Genomic DNA, 12,161 nt, shown 5'->3' with positions numbered 1-12,161 from the left:
CTCCCAGCATTGCCTACACAGCAGAATCCTGAGCAATTAGAAAATGAGTGTTGCTTTGAGCTATTCGGTTTTGGGATAGTTTCTCACCAATAGAAAACAAAACATTTGGACTTCAGAAAAGGAATTACAAGTAAATATGGAAAGACAGATATCTCATTAAAAAGTTTATGTATAATGTTTAATTTTCCCTATTAAGTGCATTATCATTTCTATACTCTCTCAAAAACATATCAAAAGTACAGGTACATACCATAAATTGCACAACAATTGTAATTCAGTGCCATAAATTCCATGTTATTCCAAAAATGCATACCACAAATGTGTTAAGAATGTTATGTGGCTAAGTTCCTATAGAAACGTTAGCTAACATTTCCAAGAAAATATGATACTTATTATGGTTAATATAACTTTCGAGAGAACATTAAAATTTTTTTTAATGTAGAACAATTTCACTTGATTCTGAACAACTTTAGTAAACAGAAAGTTGTGAGAATTTAGGTTCAGTTCTATTTCAAGAGGTTGGTTTTATAGGATTAATATTTACCCAAAAGTAGTTTACTTGCACATTTTACTGGATCTGAGAAATGAATAAGGAAGAATATGTTCCTTAAGAGTATTTCTTTTGAAGCAGCCATGCTGGTTTTTTTCTACAGAACATTCAGGCTTGAGAGTAAATGTATTTTGACATTTTTAGGTCTACTACAGCCCCATACTCCCTAGGCAGAGTTGGGGATGCGGGCATCTGTCAAGATTATAGCAAGAAAGTTTAGGGCAAGCTGTGAGTACTTGTGCCCTTAAGGCTTCTCCTGACTCGCCCTGGAATGCCTTCTTCTGACATCTGTTTTTTATTTTTTAGAAGCTGCTATTCTGTTTAACTGCAAAAATATTGCAATGACCCTAGAAATAGAAGGGAGAAATAGAGGGAAACAGATTTCTTTAAAACAATTATTTTCCAAAAAAAAAAAATTAAAAAATTAAACAATTATTTCTCTCCTTTATGCCATTGCCATCTTGAAGATTGTATTGTTAGCACTCACAAGACCAAAAATACAAATAGCTGATATCACAGTTTACTCCAAGTATAGGTTCTATTATGTTTGTGGAAGCCTAAGGTAGTAGATGTGTGACCATAATAAGAGAGGAAAACCCAGATCAAGGAGTTAATAAATACACAGAACTTGTTCCATGTCTTTGCTCTCTCTGTTTTGTTTTGGTTTAGTTTGTTGATACTAGGGTTTGAACCCAGGGCTTCACACATGCCAGGCAAGTGGTCTACCACTGAGCTACACTCCCTCAGGCCTCATTTTGTTGTTGTTGTTGTTGTTGTTGTTGTTGTTGTTTAATTTTAAGAGAGGGCCTCAGTTGCCTGGGCTGGCCCCAAACTCATCATCTTCCTGCCTCAGCTTCTCAAATAGCTGGGACTACAAATGTGAACCACCACACCTAGCACCCTTTCTTGGTTTTGGTTTTTGGTTTTTTGAGACAAGGCCTAGGTATGTAGTTAGTCCAGACTGGCCTTGAATTTGCAGCAGTCCTCCTGCCTCAGCCTCCTGTGTGCTAGAAATACAGGCATGTGCCACCATGCCTGGCCCTTTCTTGTTTTCTTTTGTTTTGTTCTGTTTACAAAAGCCTCCTATTCAGATTTCTTCTTCCTACCTGACACCACTGCTCTGACTTCTAAGGCCATATGTAGTTTTCAGGTTTTTATGTCTTCGATTGGTGAAGTGCCTTTTTGGCAATGACAGATTCTTCACATAATATTTACTTCCCTGTTTATTCATCACAATTTTTTTTACTCATCTCAGTCCCAACTTTAACACCTCTATAACACCTAGAAACAGAAAAAAAAATTTTCTGACCTCTCACTCCTCCAGCATTTAAATACCTCCTGAAATATAACATCCTGCCTAAAATCTCTATAACTGGAAAGAGGCACTGATTTCTTATACCCATCCTTGAATATATAAATAGTACCCATATCGATTTTATATGTCTATTCTTAATAACCATTGTAACTTATGCACTTTATCCCTTTTTATTTGTAAGTACTCTGCTAATTGAATTTATACATTTGATTTTGTTTATGTGTCCTTTGTTGCTTCATACATTCTCAGGGCATAGGCTAAGACTTTAAAAGCAATAATCATGGTTTTTCTTTTCATTATAAAAATAGTGCGTGCTTATTTTAAAATTTTTGGAAAATATGAAAAACAAAGCAGAGAACGAAAGTCACTCATACTCCTAGCATCCGGTTACAATCATTATTGATATTTTTGGATATTTTCTTTTAATCTCTTTTTCTGCAAATATTTGTTTGCTTTGCGTGCTATATGTATACTTCTTATATACTTTTTTATCTTACATAGTCTTATAAGTATATTTAAATGAGTATAACTAAGTAATATAAGTAATAAACATAACATTTATTTATTTATTTAGGTTTTTTATATGTAATTCGGGCTCGTCTTGAAATCGCTGTGTAGTCCAGGCTGGCCTCGAACTCTCAGTGATCCTCCTGCCTCAGCCTCCCAAGTGCTAGTATTATAGCATGCACACCACACCCAGCTAAGCATAACTTTTAATACCAACATATTGCACTCCAGAAATCTCCCATTGCTTAACTGTTACTCTGTTCATTTATAAATAGTGCTACTGTTATGGCTTGTGTCTAGATGTCCCCCCAAAGCCTTATTCAGTGATAGGTAGGGCTTTTCAGAGGTGGCTGAACCTAGAGTGTGTGATTGATTCATAGTACAATGCTAGGATTAAGGTGGATGATTGCTAAATCAGTCTGGTGATTGGTTTGGCACCACCCTAATTCCAATACCTGGATACAATATAAGGGACAGAAAGACGCTTGTCTTGTCCCTTGTTGTTTTGCTGCCTTCTGCCCTCCATGAATTGTTTCTCCACTATAGTACTTGTCTGCTATGCCACTCTGCCCTGAAGCCAGCCGATTATGGACTTAAAACCTCTACAAACTGTGAGCTAAATAAACCTTTCCTCCTTTAACTTTGGATGTCAGGTATTTTATCTCAGTGATGAGGAAAGTAACTAAGATAGTTACTATGTACTTCCTTCTATATAAAGTTTTTTTCCTTAATTTAGAATTATTTCCTTAGAAATGATTCTCAGAAAATGGTCAAAACAATCTAGGCATGGTGACGCATGCCTGTAATTCCAGCATTCCAGGAGGATGAAGCAGGAGAATTGCAAGTTCAATCCTAGCCCAGACAACTTAGCAACTTGGCAAGATAAAATAAAAGATGAAAAAAGTGGTGGAGATGTAGTTCAATGTGAAGCCCCTGGATTCAATCCCTAGTACCCCTCCCCCTTACACAGGGGTCAAAATACTTTAAATACTTCTGACATACATGTACAGTATTTTGCCAAATCATTTTTTTTTTTTGGTACTGGGGATTGAACTCGGGTCCTTGTGCTTGCGCAGCAGGCGGCGAAACCACTGAGCTAAATCCCCAGCCTGCCAAATCATTTTTAAAACTGCTAATACAGGCTTATACTCCACTATTAATGTTCATGTGGCTTTTTATCATTCTTGTGAAGAACTGGATGAGTCATTTATACTAAAGCTCATTGTATTAATCTACACTTCTTTGATTATGAGGTTGAGTGTTTCTTCTATTTGTTGACTAGTTGTTTTTTTATTCATTAATTTTTGTTCTTTAGTCATCAATTGGTTCTTAAATTTTTTGTTGATTTGTATTTTTTGTGAATATATATACATAAGTATGACACTAACTTTTGTTTTACTGATGGCGAATTTGCCAACTTTTTACTTTTAAATTTTGAACGTATTTTTGAAAACCAAAATATTTACTTTTTAAAATTAAATGCCTAATCTGTGAATTGTAAAAAATAATTGCTTTGCTATTTTTACATTTAGAAACCTCTTCCATCTTCCAAAAGTTGATTATATACTTTTTTTTCTCCCTCTCTCCCTGCCATGTCTTGATTTTCCTTTTATTTATATATTTACCAGTACTGGGGATTGAACCCATGGCTACATCCTCAGTGTCCCCACACATACCCTTTTTTTTTTTTTTTTTTTTTTTTTTTGGTACCAAGGATTGAACTCGGGTCCTTGTGCTTTCGCAGCAGATGGTGAAACCACTGAGCTAAATCCCCGGCCACACATACCCTTTTTGATGGTGGTACTGGGGTTTGAACCCAGGGGATTGAACTCTACCACTAAACTACATCCTCAGCCCTCTTTCTTTGTGTTTGGTTTGGTTTGGTTTTTGTGGTACTGGGGATTGAACCTAAGCCCTTCTCACTGAGCTGTATCCCCATCACATTTTTAAATATTTTTTATTTTGAGACAGAGTCTCCCTAAGATGTCCAGGCTGAACTCAAACTTGCAATCCTCTGCCTCAGCCTCCAAGAGTGCTGGAATTACAGGTACACACCATAAATAAACACACCCATAACACACCCAGCTTTTACTTCTAATTGGAGTGTATTTTGATATATTAAATAAAGTGAGAATCCATTTCTACTCTTTCAAATTACTAAACCTGTTAACACCATTTATTAAACATCAACACTTTCCTTATTGACCTGATCCTTCATTATCATACATGAATTTTTGCACGTAATTGTATTTATTCCTAACTATTCTATCATTGATACAGTCACACATCTCTTAACAATGGAATACATTCTGAAAAATGCATCATTAGGCAATTTAGTCATTGTACACATATGATACAATGTACTTACACACCTATGAACATCACTAGATGATGTGATATAATCTTGATTCTTTTCATCCTTTTTTTTTGTGCTGGGGATTTAATTTAGGGCCTCACACAGACTTAGCATGCACTCTATCACTGAGATACATCTGTAGCCCCATTGATGTAATCTTATGGGACTATCATCATTTATATAATCAGTCATTGACCAAAACTACTCCTCCTTTGTTACTTTTCTTTTTCTTCTACACTAATATTTAGTAACTTTTAACCACTTATTAAATATGATTTTTAGAATAACTTTTCTAGTACCTCCTCACTCTTTATCACTCTTTTCCCTTTACTTCTGGGAATCCTTCTCATGTTTGTCTTCTGAAACGCTGATTTGAATCTTTTTCTTTCTTTCTTTCTTTCTTTCTTTTTTTTTTTTTTTGGCACCAGGAGTGGAACTCAGAACCTTGTGCTTGAGAGGCAGGCGGTGGCACCACTGATCTAAATCCCAGCCCCGTGATTTGATTTTCTGCACTGAGAAGTCTACTATAAACTGCCTCCAAAATGGATTTTATTGAGTTATTACATTTAAAATATTTCATCTCCTGGAAGACTTTTCTAGTCTGTTTTCTTTTTGTCTCTGTCTATTTTCATTTCATTTTAGCTGCTCTCGTTTTTTAGTAACTTGTTTGTAGTTCATGGGCACAGATTTTTTAAAGATAAAATTTGTATCTAGTAACATGCATAATCTTATATGTACAACTCAATTGTTTTTATATATGTGTACAGCTGTGTGCATACCATCCAAATCAGGATATAAAACACTTCTGGCACTCTGCAATACTTTTTCATTTCTCTTCCTCACAACTCCTTTTCCCACCAAAATAATCATCAGTATTCTGATTTAAATCACCATAGATTAGCTCTGCCTGCTTTGGAACTTTATGGAAATAAAATCATGCAATACATACATTTTTTTGTGACTTTTGAAATTTTCATAATTTCTAAAATTTTTTATTGTGGTAAAATATACTTAACATAAAATTTACCTTTGTATTTACTTTTAAGTGTATAGGTCTTTTTTTTTTTTTTTTTTGAGACAAGGTCTCACCTTGTAGCCCGGGCTAGCCTTGAATTTATGATAAACCTCCTGCCTCAGCCTTCCTAGTGCTGGGATTACAGGCTTGCACCACAATGTGCAGCTAAGTATATAGTTCAGATACAGTAAATACTTTTACATTGTCATACAACGATCTACTACCATTCATTGTCAGAACGTTTCCATCTTCCCAAACTAAAAAACTCTGTAGCCCATTAAACATAAACTACCCAATTCCCACTTCCCTCCAGCCCGTGGCAACTATTATTCTACTTTCTGTCTATGAATTTGACTATTTAAGGTTCCTTATATACTTCAGTCATACAATATTTGCCCTTTTGTGTCTGGCTTAGTCCACTAAGCATGTCTAAGTGTCTAAGTTTCATCCATTTATAAGAATTTCATTCCTTTTTAAAGGTGAATAACACTCCATTGTATGTATGTACCATATTTTGTTTACTCATTCTTCTATAGATAGTTTTGTTTTGTTTTTCAGTGCTGGTGATTGAACCCAGGACTTCATACATATTAAGCAAGTGTTTGACCACTGAGCTTATCCCTCAGCTAAGTCCTAGAATGTATTCTGAGCTAAGTTCTAAAATGTTTCCAAAAAATTTTTTTTCGAAGTTCTTAAGAAGTTATTTGCCTTGTCTCATACTATAGATTTTTTTGCATAGGTAGGCCTCAATTTTTTTTTTCCTGTTCAGTTTTGAATTGGAAGAAAAGTATCTAGGCCCAAAGTTTGAAAACCAGTAAGTTTTGCTATTTATTTTCCTCACCATCTAAGATACTGATGGACTCATTTCTAATACTATGTGATTTGATGTCCACAGGTTCTATTCTAGTTTTTATTGCTTAGCCAACAGTAATCTTATATAATTCCTTTGAAAAAAATAGAATTATTTCCTGATTCTCTAATAAAGCCTTTGTAACCTAGAGAGTTTAACTGTCTTTATCCTTTAATGATGTTAAGTAACAGATGAAAAGTCTTCCTTCTCGAAGCTTGCATGATTGCTCTACCTTTGCCTAGCCTGAAATTCTTTACCTTGAAGAGGACTACTACAACCCCAGGATCTTATCCTTATTATGCACTGGGAATTGTAGAAACAGAATTGGTTAAAAGAGGGTGTTAATGATACTCTGACTGTTTGGAAATCCCTTTTCACATAGTGAAAGCCATGGCTGCCTAGCTTGTTATTAATGAAGTTCTGTGTTCGCAGATTATGGGCACTTAATAAGGGGAATTGAGGTGAGGAATGACACAGCTCTTTGCATCTGTTTTCCAGCTGTTTTTCTAGTTCCAAAGGTACTTTATGTTACAATATCTTCTTCCTAATTTGGCACTATTGAAAGTTTAGTGATAGAAATACTTCCAAGAATTTCCTCTATATTTAACATATCTTTTATTTCAGGGAATGCTATGAATTTACCTTCCTTCTTTTTCTTTGGCAGCGGGGTGGGGGGTGAGACAAGGTCTTGCTATGTAGCCCACGCTGGCCTTGAACTCATGGCAATCCTCCTGCAGCAACCTCCCAAGTGCTGGGATTCCAGACATGTTCTGCCACGCCCAGCTTGAATTTTCTTTTTTTTTTATTACTTCATGAATATTTACTGAATTTGGGGGGAAGATCTGTTAGGTGCTATTATTATTCAACCACTATCCTAAAAAATACTAGGGTCCAAATTGTTTAACTTACTTTGTATAATCTGTGTTATGAAATACCCAATGAAGAGTCTCTTTTTTCACTTACCTGATACTTAAATGCAAGTTTCAAACAATTTATATATGTTATTTGCTGCCATTCTCAGAGGCATCTTATAAAAAGCAAATATTCTCCAAAAGGGTAAAATAAATCAGTATCATCTTGGTTTGGTAATTTTATTTATTTATTTATTTTTTGGTATCAGGGATCAAACTTGGTAATTTTAGATCATTAAGCAAAGCTGGTTTATACTGTCAGTGGGGCAGTAAAGCACAAAAGCTCATGGGACCTAATGTTGCATTTTCCAGTAGTCAGAAAAGCACTTTAAATGCAGGGGAGCAGAAATACTTCTACTGCTCTGAATCTTTCCACCTATCCTAGGCAGTCCCTGAAGAATCATTACTACTTCCTATTTAGTGTGTCACTATTTCACAAGCATCAGAGGTGATGAATCAGAAAGCACCATCACATTACACATAATGCTAGTGCTGATCAATCCCAAAGTTCTTCACTATAAACTGGTTACTTTCTACAATTATTTTTTCTCAAGATAGATAGCAATTTTAGTAACATCTTACAACAGAGTCCAGTATGAAAAATGTATTAAAATGAGCAGCTCTAATTGAAGCAGGAGCTAGTACCAGCAAGTCCACCCACAACTCTACTTTTGGCTCTGAAAGTGCTCTATGGAATGTTTACAGCTCTAACTAGCATAATTTCTAGTTCACTGTCTTGTTAGACACTGTTGAAGGATGTTTGTACAAAGTGACCCACTGAAGAGTATGAGAAAAGACTTAGAGACATCTCAACTAGAATGCTTGAGACTTGACTTTGTTCGGTTATTTAAAGAATATACTTGATTAATATTGTCTGTGCTTAGCACTCTCACCCCCTTCCTATCCCAGGAAACTGCTGAGAGAGTTCCACTGGACTATGTGGTCTCCAAGACCACTTTCTATTATATTAACTTATATATCTTTACAAATGTCTTCAACATTTTTGTTATGTTAAATATCAAAATGTGACTCTCAGTTCTGATCAAAATTGTCTACATTCACCATGGCCTCTTGATTACAATTTAAACTCTGGACAAAATATGTATTTTTAAAATTACTTGAGCTTCATTGAAATATATATATATATGTCTCAAAACATGATGTTGTATACCTTAAATATATATGATTTTATTTATCAATTATACTCAATTTTTTAAAATTTTAAAAAATTACTTTAGGACTCTTACAAGTGCATATAATGGCAAATTGTGAAATGGAGTAAAAACTTAAAAAAAAAAATAAGTGAATGAGTTTTCCATTGTTTCCCTCTTTTCTCCTGTGTTTTCTCCCAAAGGACAGGCTTCAACTACAAAACTACTCAGTTGCGATGACATAAGCAGTTAAAACTCTTAGAAGAAGCTTCATCTTTCTGCACAGATCTAGGAAGAGAACTGTGGGAGGGAGAATGTAGAGGAGAATCCTAGAGAGACATAAACTCGGGAAGAGAATGCTTAGAAATATGTAAAAAGCTATGCAAGTCCCAAGTTTACTCCTGAACTGTGTGTATGTAAGACAGGCCTAAGACAGAATTGGAAAACCTTTGAGAACTGAACCAAGAGTTCTCAATCTCAATACTATTGATATTTTGGACCAAATAATTATTTGTTCTGTTCTATGCAATGTAAGATGTTTAGCAATATTCCTGACCTCTACCCCTAGATGCTGATCACATGTAGTTATAGCAGTCAAAAGTGTTTCCAATCTCTGCAATTATAGCAATAGAAAAGACCACCCAAGTCTCAGACTACCTTCTTTTTTTTTTTTTTTTTTTTTTTTGGTACCAGGGTTCAAACTCGGGTTCTTGTGCTTGCGCAGCAGGCGGCAAAACTACTGAGCTAAATCCCCAGCCCCATCAGACTACCTTCTTAAAGGTGTACGTGTTTAACAAACCCAAAACAACATTGCCAAGGCTTTGGAAACTGAATTGAGATTAGAACCACTGTCCCCAGAAAAGGATTTTAAAAATTTGCAGTATGAAGCTAATTTGATTGGTTGTTAAAATAATAATAGTAAAGAATAACAGCCCTTAGAGAATTTTAGCAGGACTCATATTGACACAATTTGATAAAACACAACCCAAAATTATTCAATAAACAAAAAAACCAGGAAAATGGACCAGTTCTCCAGGGAAAAGACAACAACATGCTAACCTCAAGATGACATAGATATTAAAATGATCAAAGACTTAAGAGGAGATATAACAAAGCTCCATGAGGTAAAGGTAAATGCACATGAAATTGAATGGAAAGATAAACTTTCTCAGCAAAGGAATGAAATTATATGACAGCAAACAGGAAATAGAATGGCAAAGACATTCTTCACAGAGCTGGAGAAAACAATCCTAAAATTTATATGGACCTACCAAAAAAACCCCAAACAAACAAAAAACCCTTAATAGCCAAAGCCATCTTGAGCCAATAGAACAAACCAGGAGGCATTAAACTATTTGACTTCAAAATATGCTACAAAGCTCTAGTAATGAAAACAGAATGGAATTGGGGTGAAATTGGCACATAGACCAGTGGAACAGAATAGAGGACCTAGAAGCAAATCTGTAAGTCTTCAGCCAACTGATCTTTGACAAAAGTGTTAAGAAACATACTAGGGAAATGCTGCTGTGAAAATTGGACATTTGTGTGCAAAAGAATGAAACTAGATTCCTATCTCTCGCCAGTTACAAAAATAATTCAAACTTGATATGAAGCCACTAGAAGAAAGCCTAGGGGAAATACTTGAGGACATTGGAATGGCCAATGAGTTTTTTTGACAAAATGCCAAAAGCACAGGAAACAAAAATGGGCAAGTGGAATTTCATCAAATGAAAAACCTGCATAGTGAAGGAAACAGTTGACAGAGTGAAGAAACAACCTACAGAATGGGAGGAAATATATTTTAAAAGGAATGTAAGAATGCTATTATATAAAACACTAAAGATAAGTCCTTGTGAGGATGTGAAGAAAAAGGAATTACACAGTTAGTGGGAATATAAATTAGTATGGCTATTATGGGAAATGATATGGAGGTTCCTCAAAAAATTAAAAAGAACTACCATGTGAGCGAGCAGTCCTATTCTTGAGTGTATCTACATCCAAAGGAAATGAAATCAATATGTTGGAGAGACTTCTGCATGCCTGTGTTTATTGCTGCACTATTTACTAATTTAGCCAAGAAATGGAACAACCTAAGTGTCCGTCAACTGATGAATAGCTAAAGAAAATGTACACATGCATATATACAATGGAATACTTTAAGACAGAAAAATGAGTGAAATCTTGAAAATTGTAACTACAGAGTGGAGATTGTCATGTTAAGTTAAATAATTCAGGCCTAGAAAGACAGTACTGCATGACCTCATTCATATGTGTAATTTTAAAAACTTGATCCCATAGAAGTTGAGAATAGAATGATAGTTACCAGTCTGGAGACAATAGGAGTCAGAGAATGATAGGAAAGGCTGATCAATGGGTAGTATATTACTGTTAGATAGGAGTAAGAAATTTTCATGTGCTGTTGTACAATAGGGCAACTATAGATTACAGTAATGACCTGTATGTTTTGAAAAGCTAGAGGAAATTATTTTGAAGGTTTTTCACCTTAAAGAAATAATAAACATTGGAGGAGATGGATATGTTTAACCATATTTAAACACTGCATAATGTATCTATGTCTCAAAACATCAGCTTACCCTATTAATATGTATAATTTTTATGTTCTCATGTGTCTGTTAATTTTTTAAAAATTGTATTAAAACATACATTCTCTGAAATTTATTGTGGTTTTTTTGCTTTTTTTTTTTTTTGGTACCGGGGATTGAACTCGGGTCCTTGCGCTTGCGCAGCAGGCAGCGAAACCACTGAGCTAAATCCCCGGCCCAATTCTCTGAAATTTAAAATGTACTGGAAAGGATCAATAGCAAAATGAAGGTGTTGGAAAAGTCTGTGAACTTGAAGATGGATGAGTAGAAATTATCCATTCTAAAGAATAAAGAGAAGAAGAAAGGAAAAATACTAAATAGAACTGCAGGGAGTCATGATACTACATCAAAGTTCAGCAGTTACAGCATTAGAGTTATTGAAAGAGATTGGTCCATAAAAATAGAAGATAATGGCTGAAGGTTTCCTAAATTTGGTGAAAGATATTAATTTACAGATTCAAGAAATTCAGTGAGCATGAAAGAAAATAAATTCAAAGAAAAGCACACTCAAATATAATCAAACTACTGGAAACAAAATGTAATGAAAAATCATAAAAGCAGCCGAGGAAATATGACACATATATAGGAGAACAATGATATTAACAATGATAATAAACTTCTCGTCAGAAACAGGGAGGCCAGAAGACACTAGAATAACATCTTTAAAATGATAAAAGAAGTATCTATCCAGCAAAAATAAAAACAAATGAGGAATGAAGGAGAAATAAATTCTCAGATGAAGGAAAATTAAGTTCATAGCTAACAAAAAGAAATGATAAAGAAATTTCTTCAGACTGAAGGAAAATAATACCAAGTAAAATTTGGAATTTTAGGAATGAAAGAAGCCCTCCCCCACCTCAAAAAAGCAAATATCTGGGTTAGCTCAGTGGTAGAATACTTACC

The sequence above is a fragment of the Heterocephalus glaber genome, unplaced genomic scaffold (genome assembly GCF_053883595.1).
Source record: "Heterocephalus glaber isolate CG9 unplaced genomic scaffold, H.glaber_assembly_v1.0 deba00000331, whole genome shotgun sequence".
NCBI lineage: Eukaryota > Metazoa > Chordata > Mammalia > Rodentia > Bathyergidae > Heterocephalus > Heterocephalus glaber.
The sequence above is the reverse complement of the archived record's forward strand: the minus strand, read 5'-3'. Positions refer to the sequence as shown.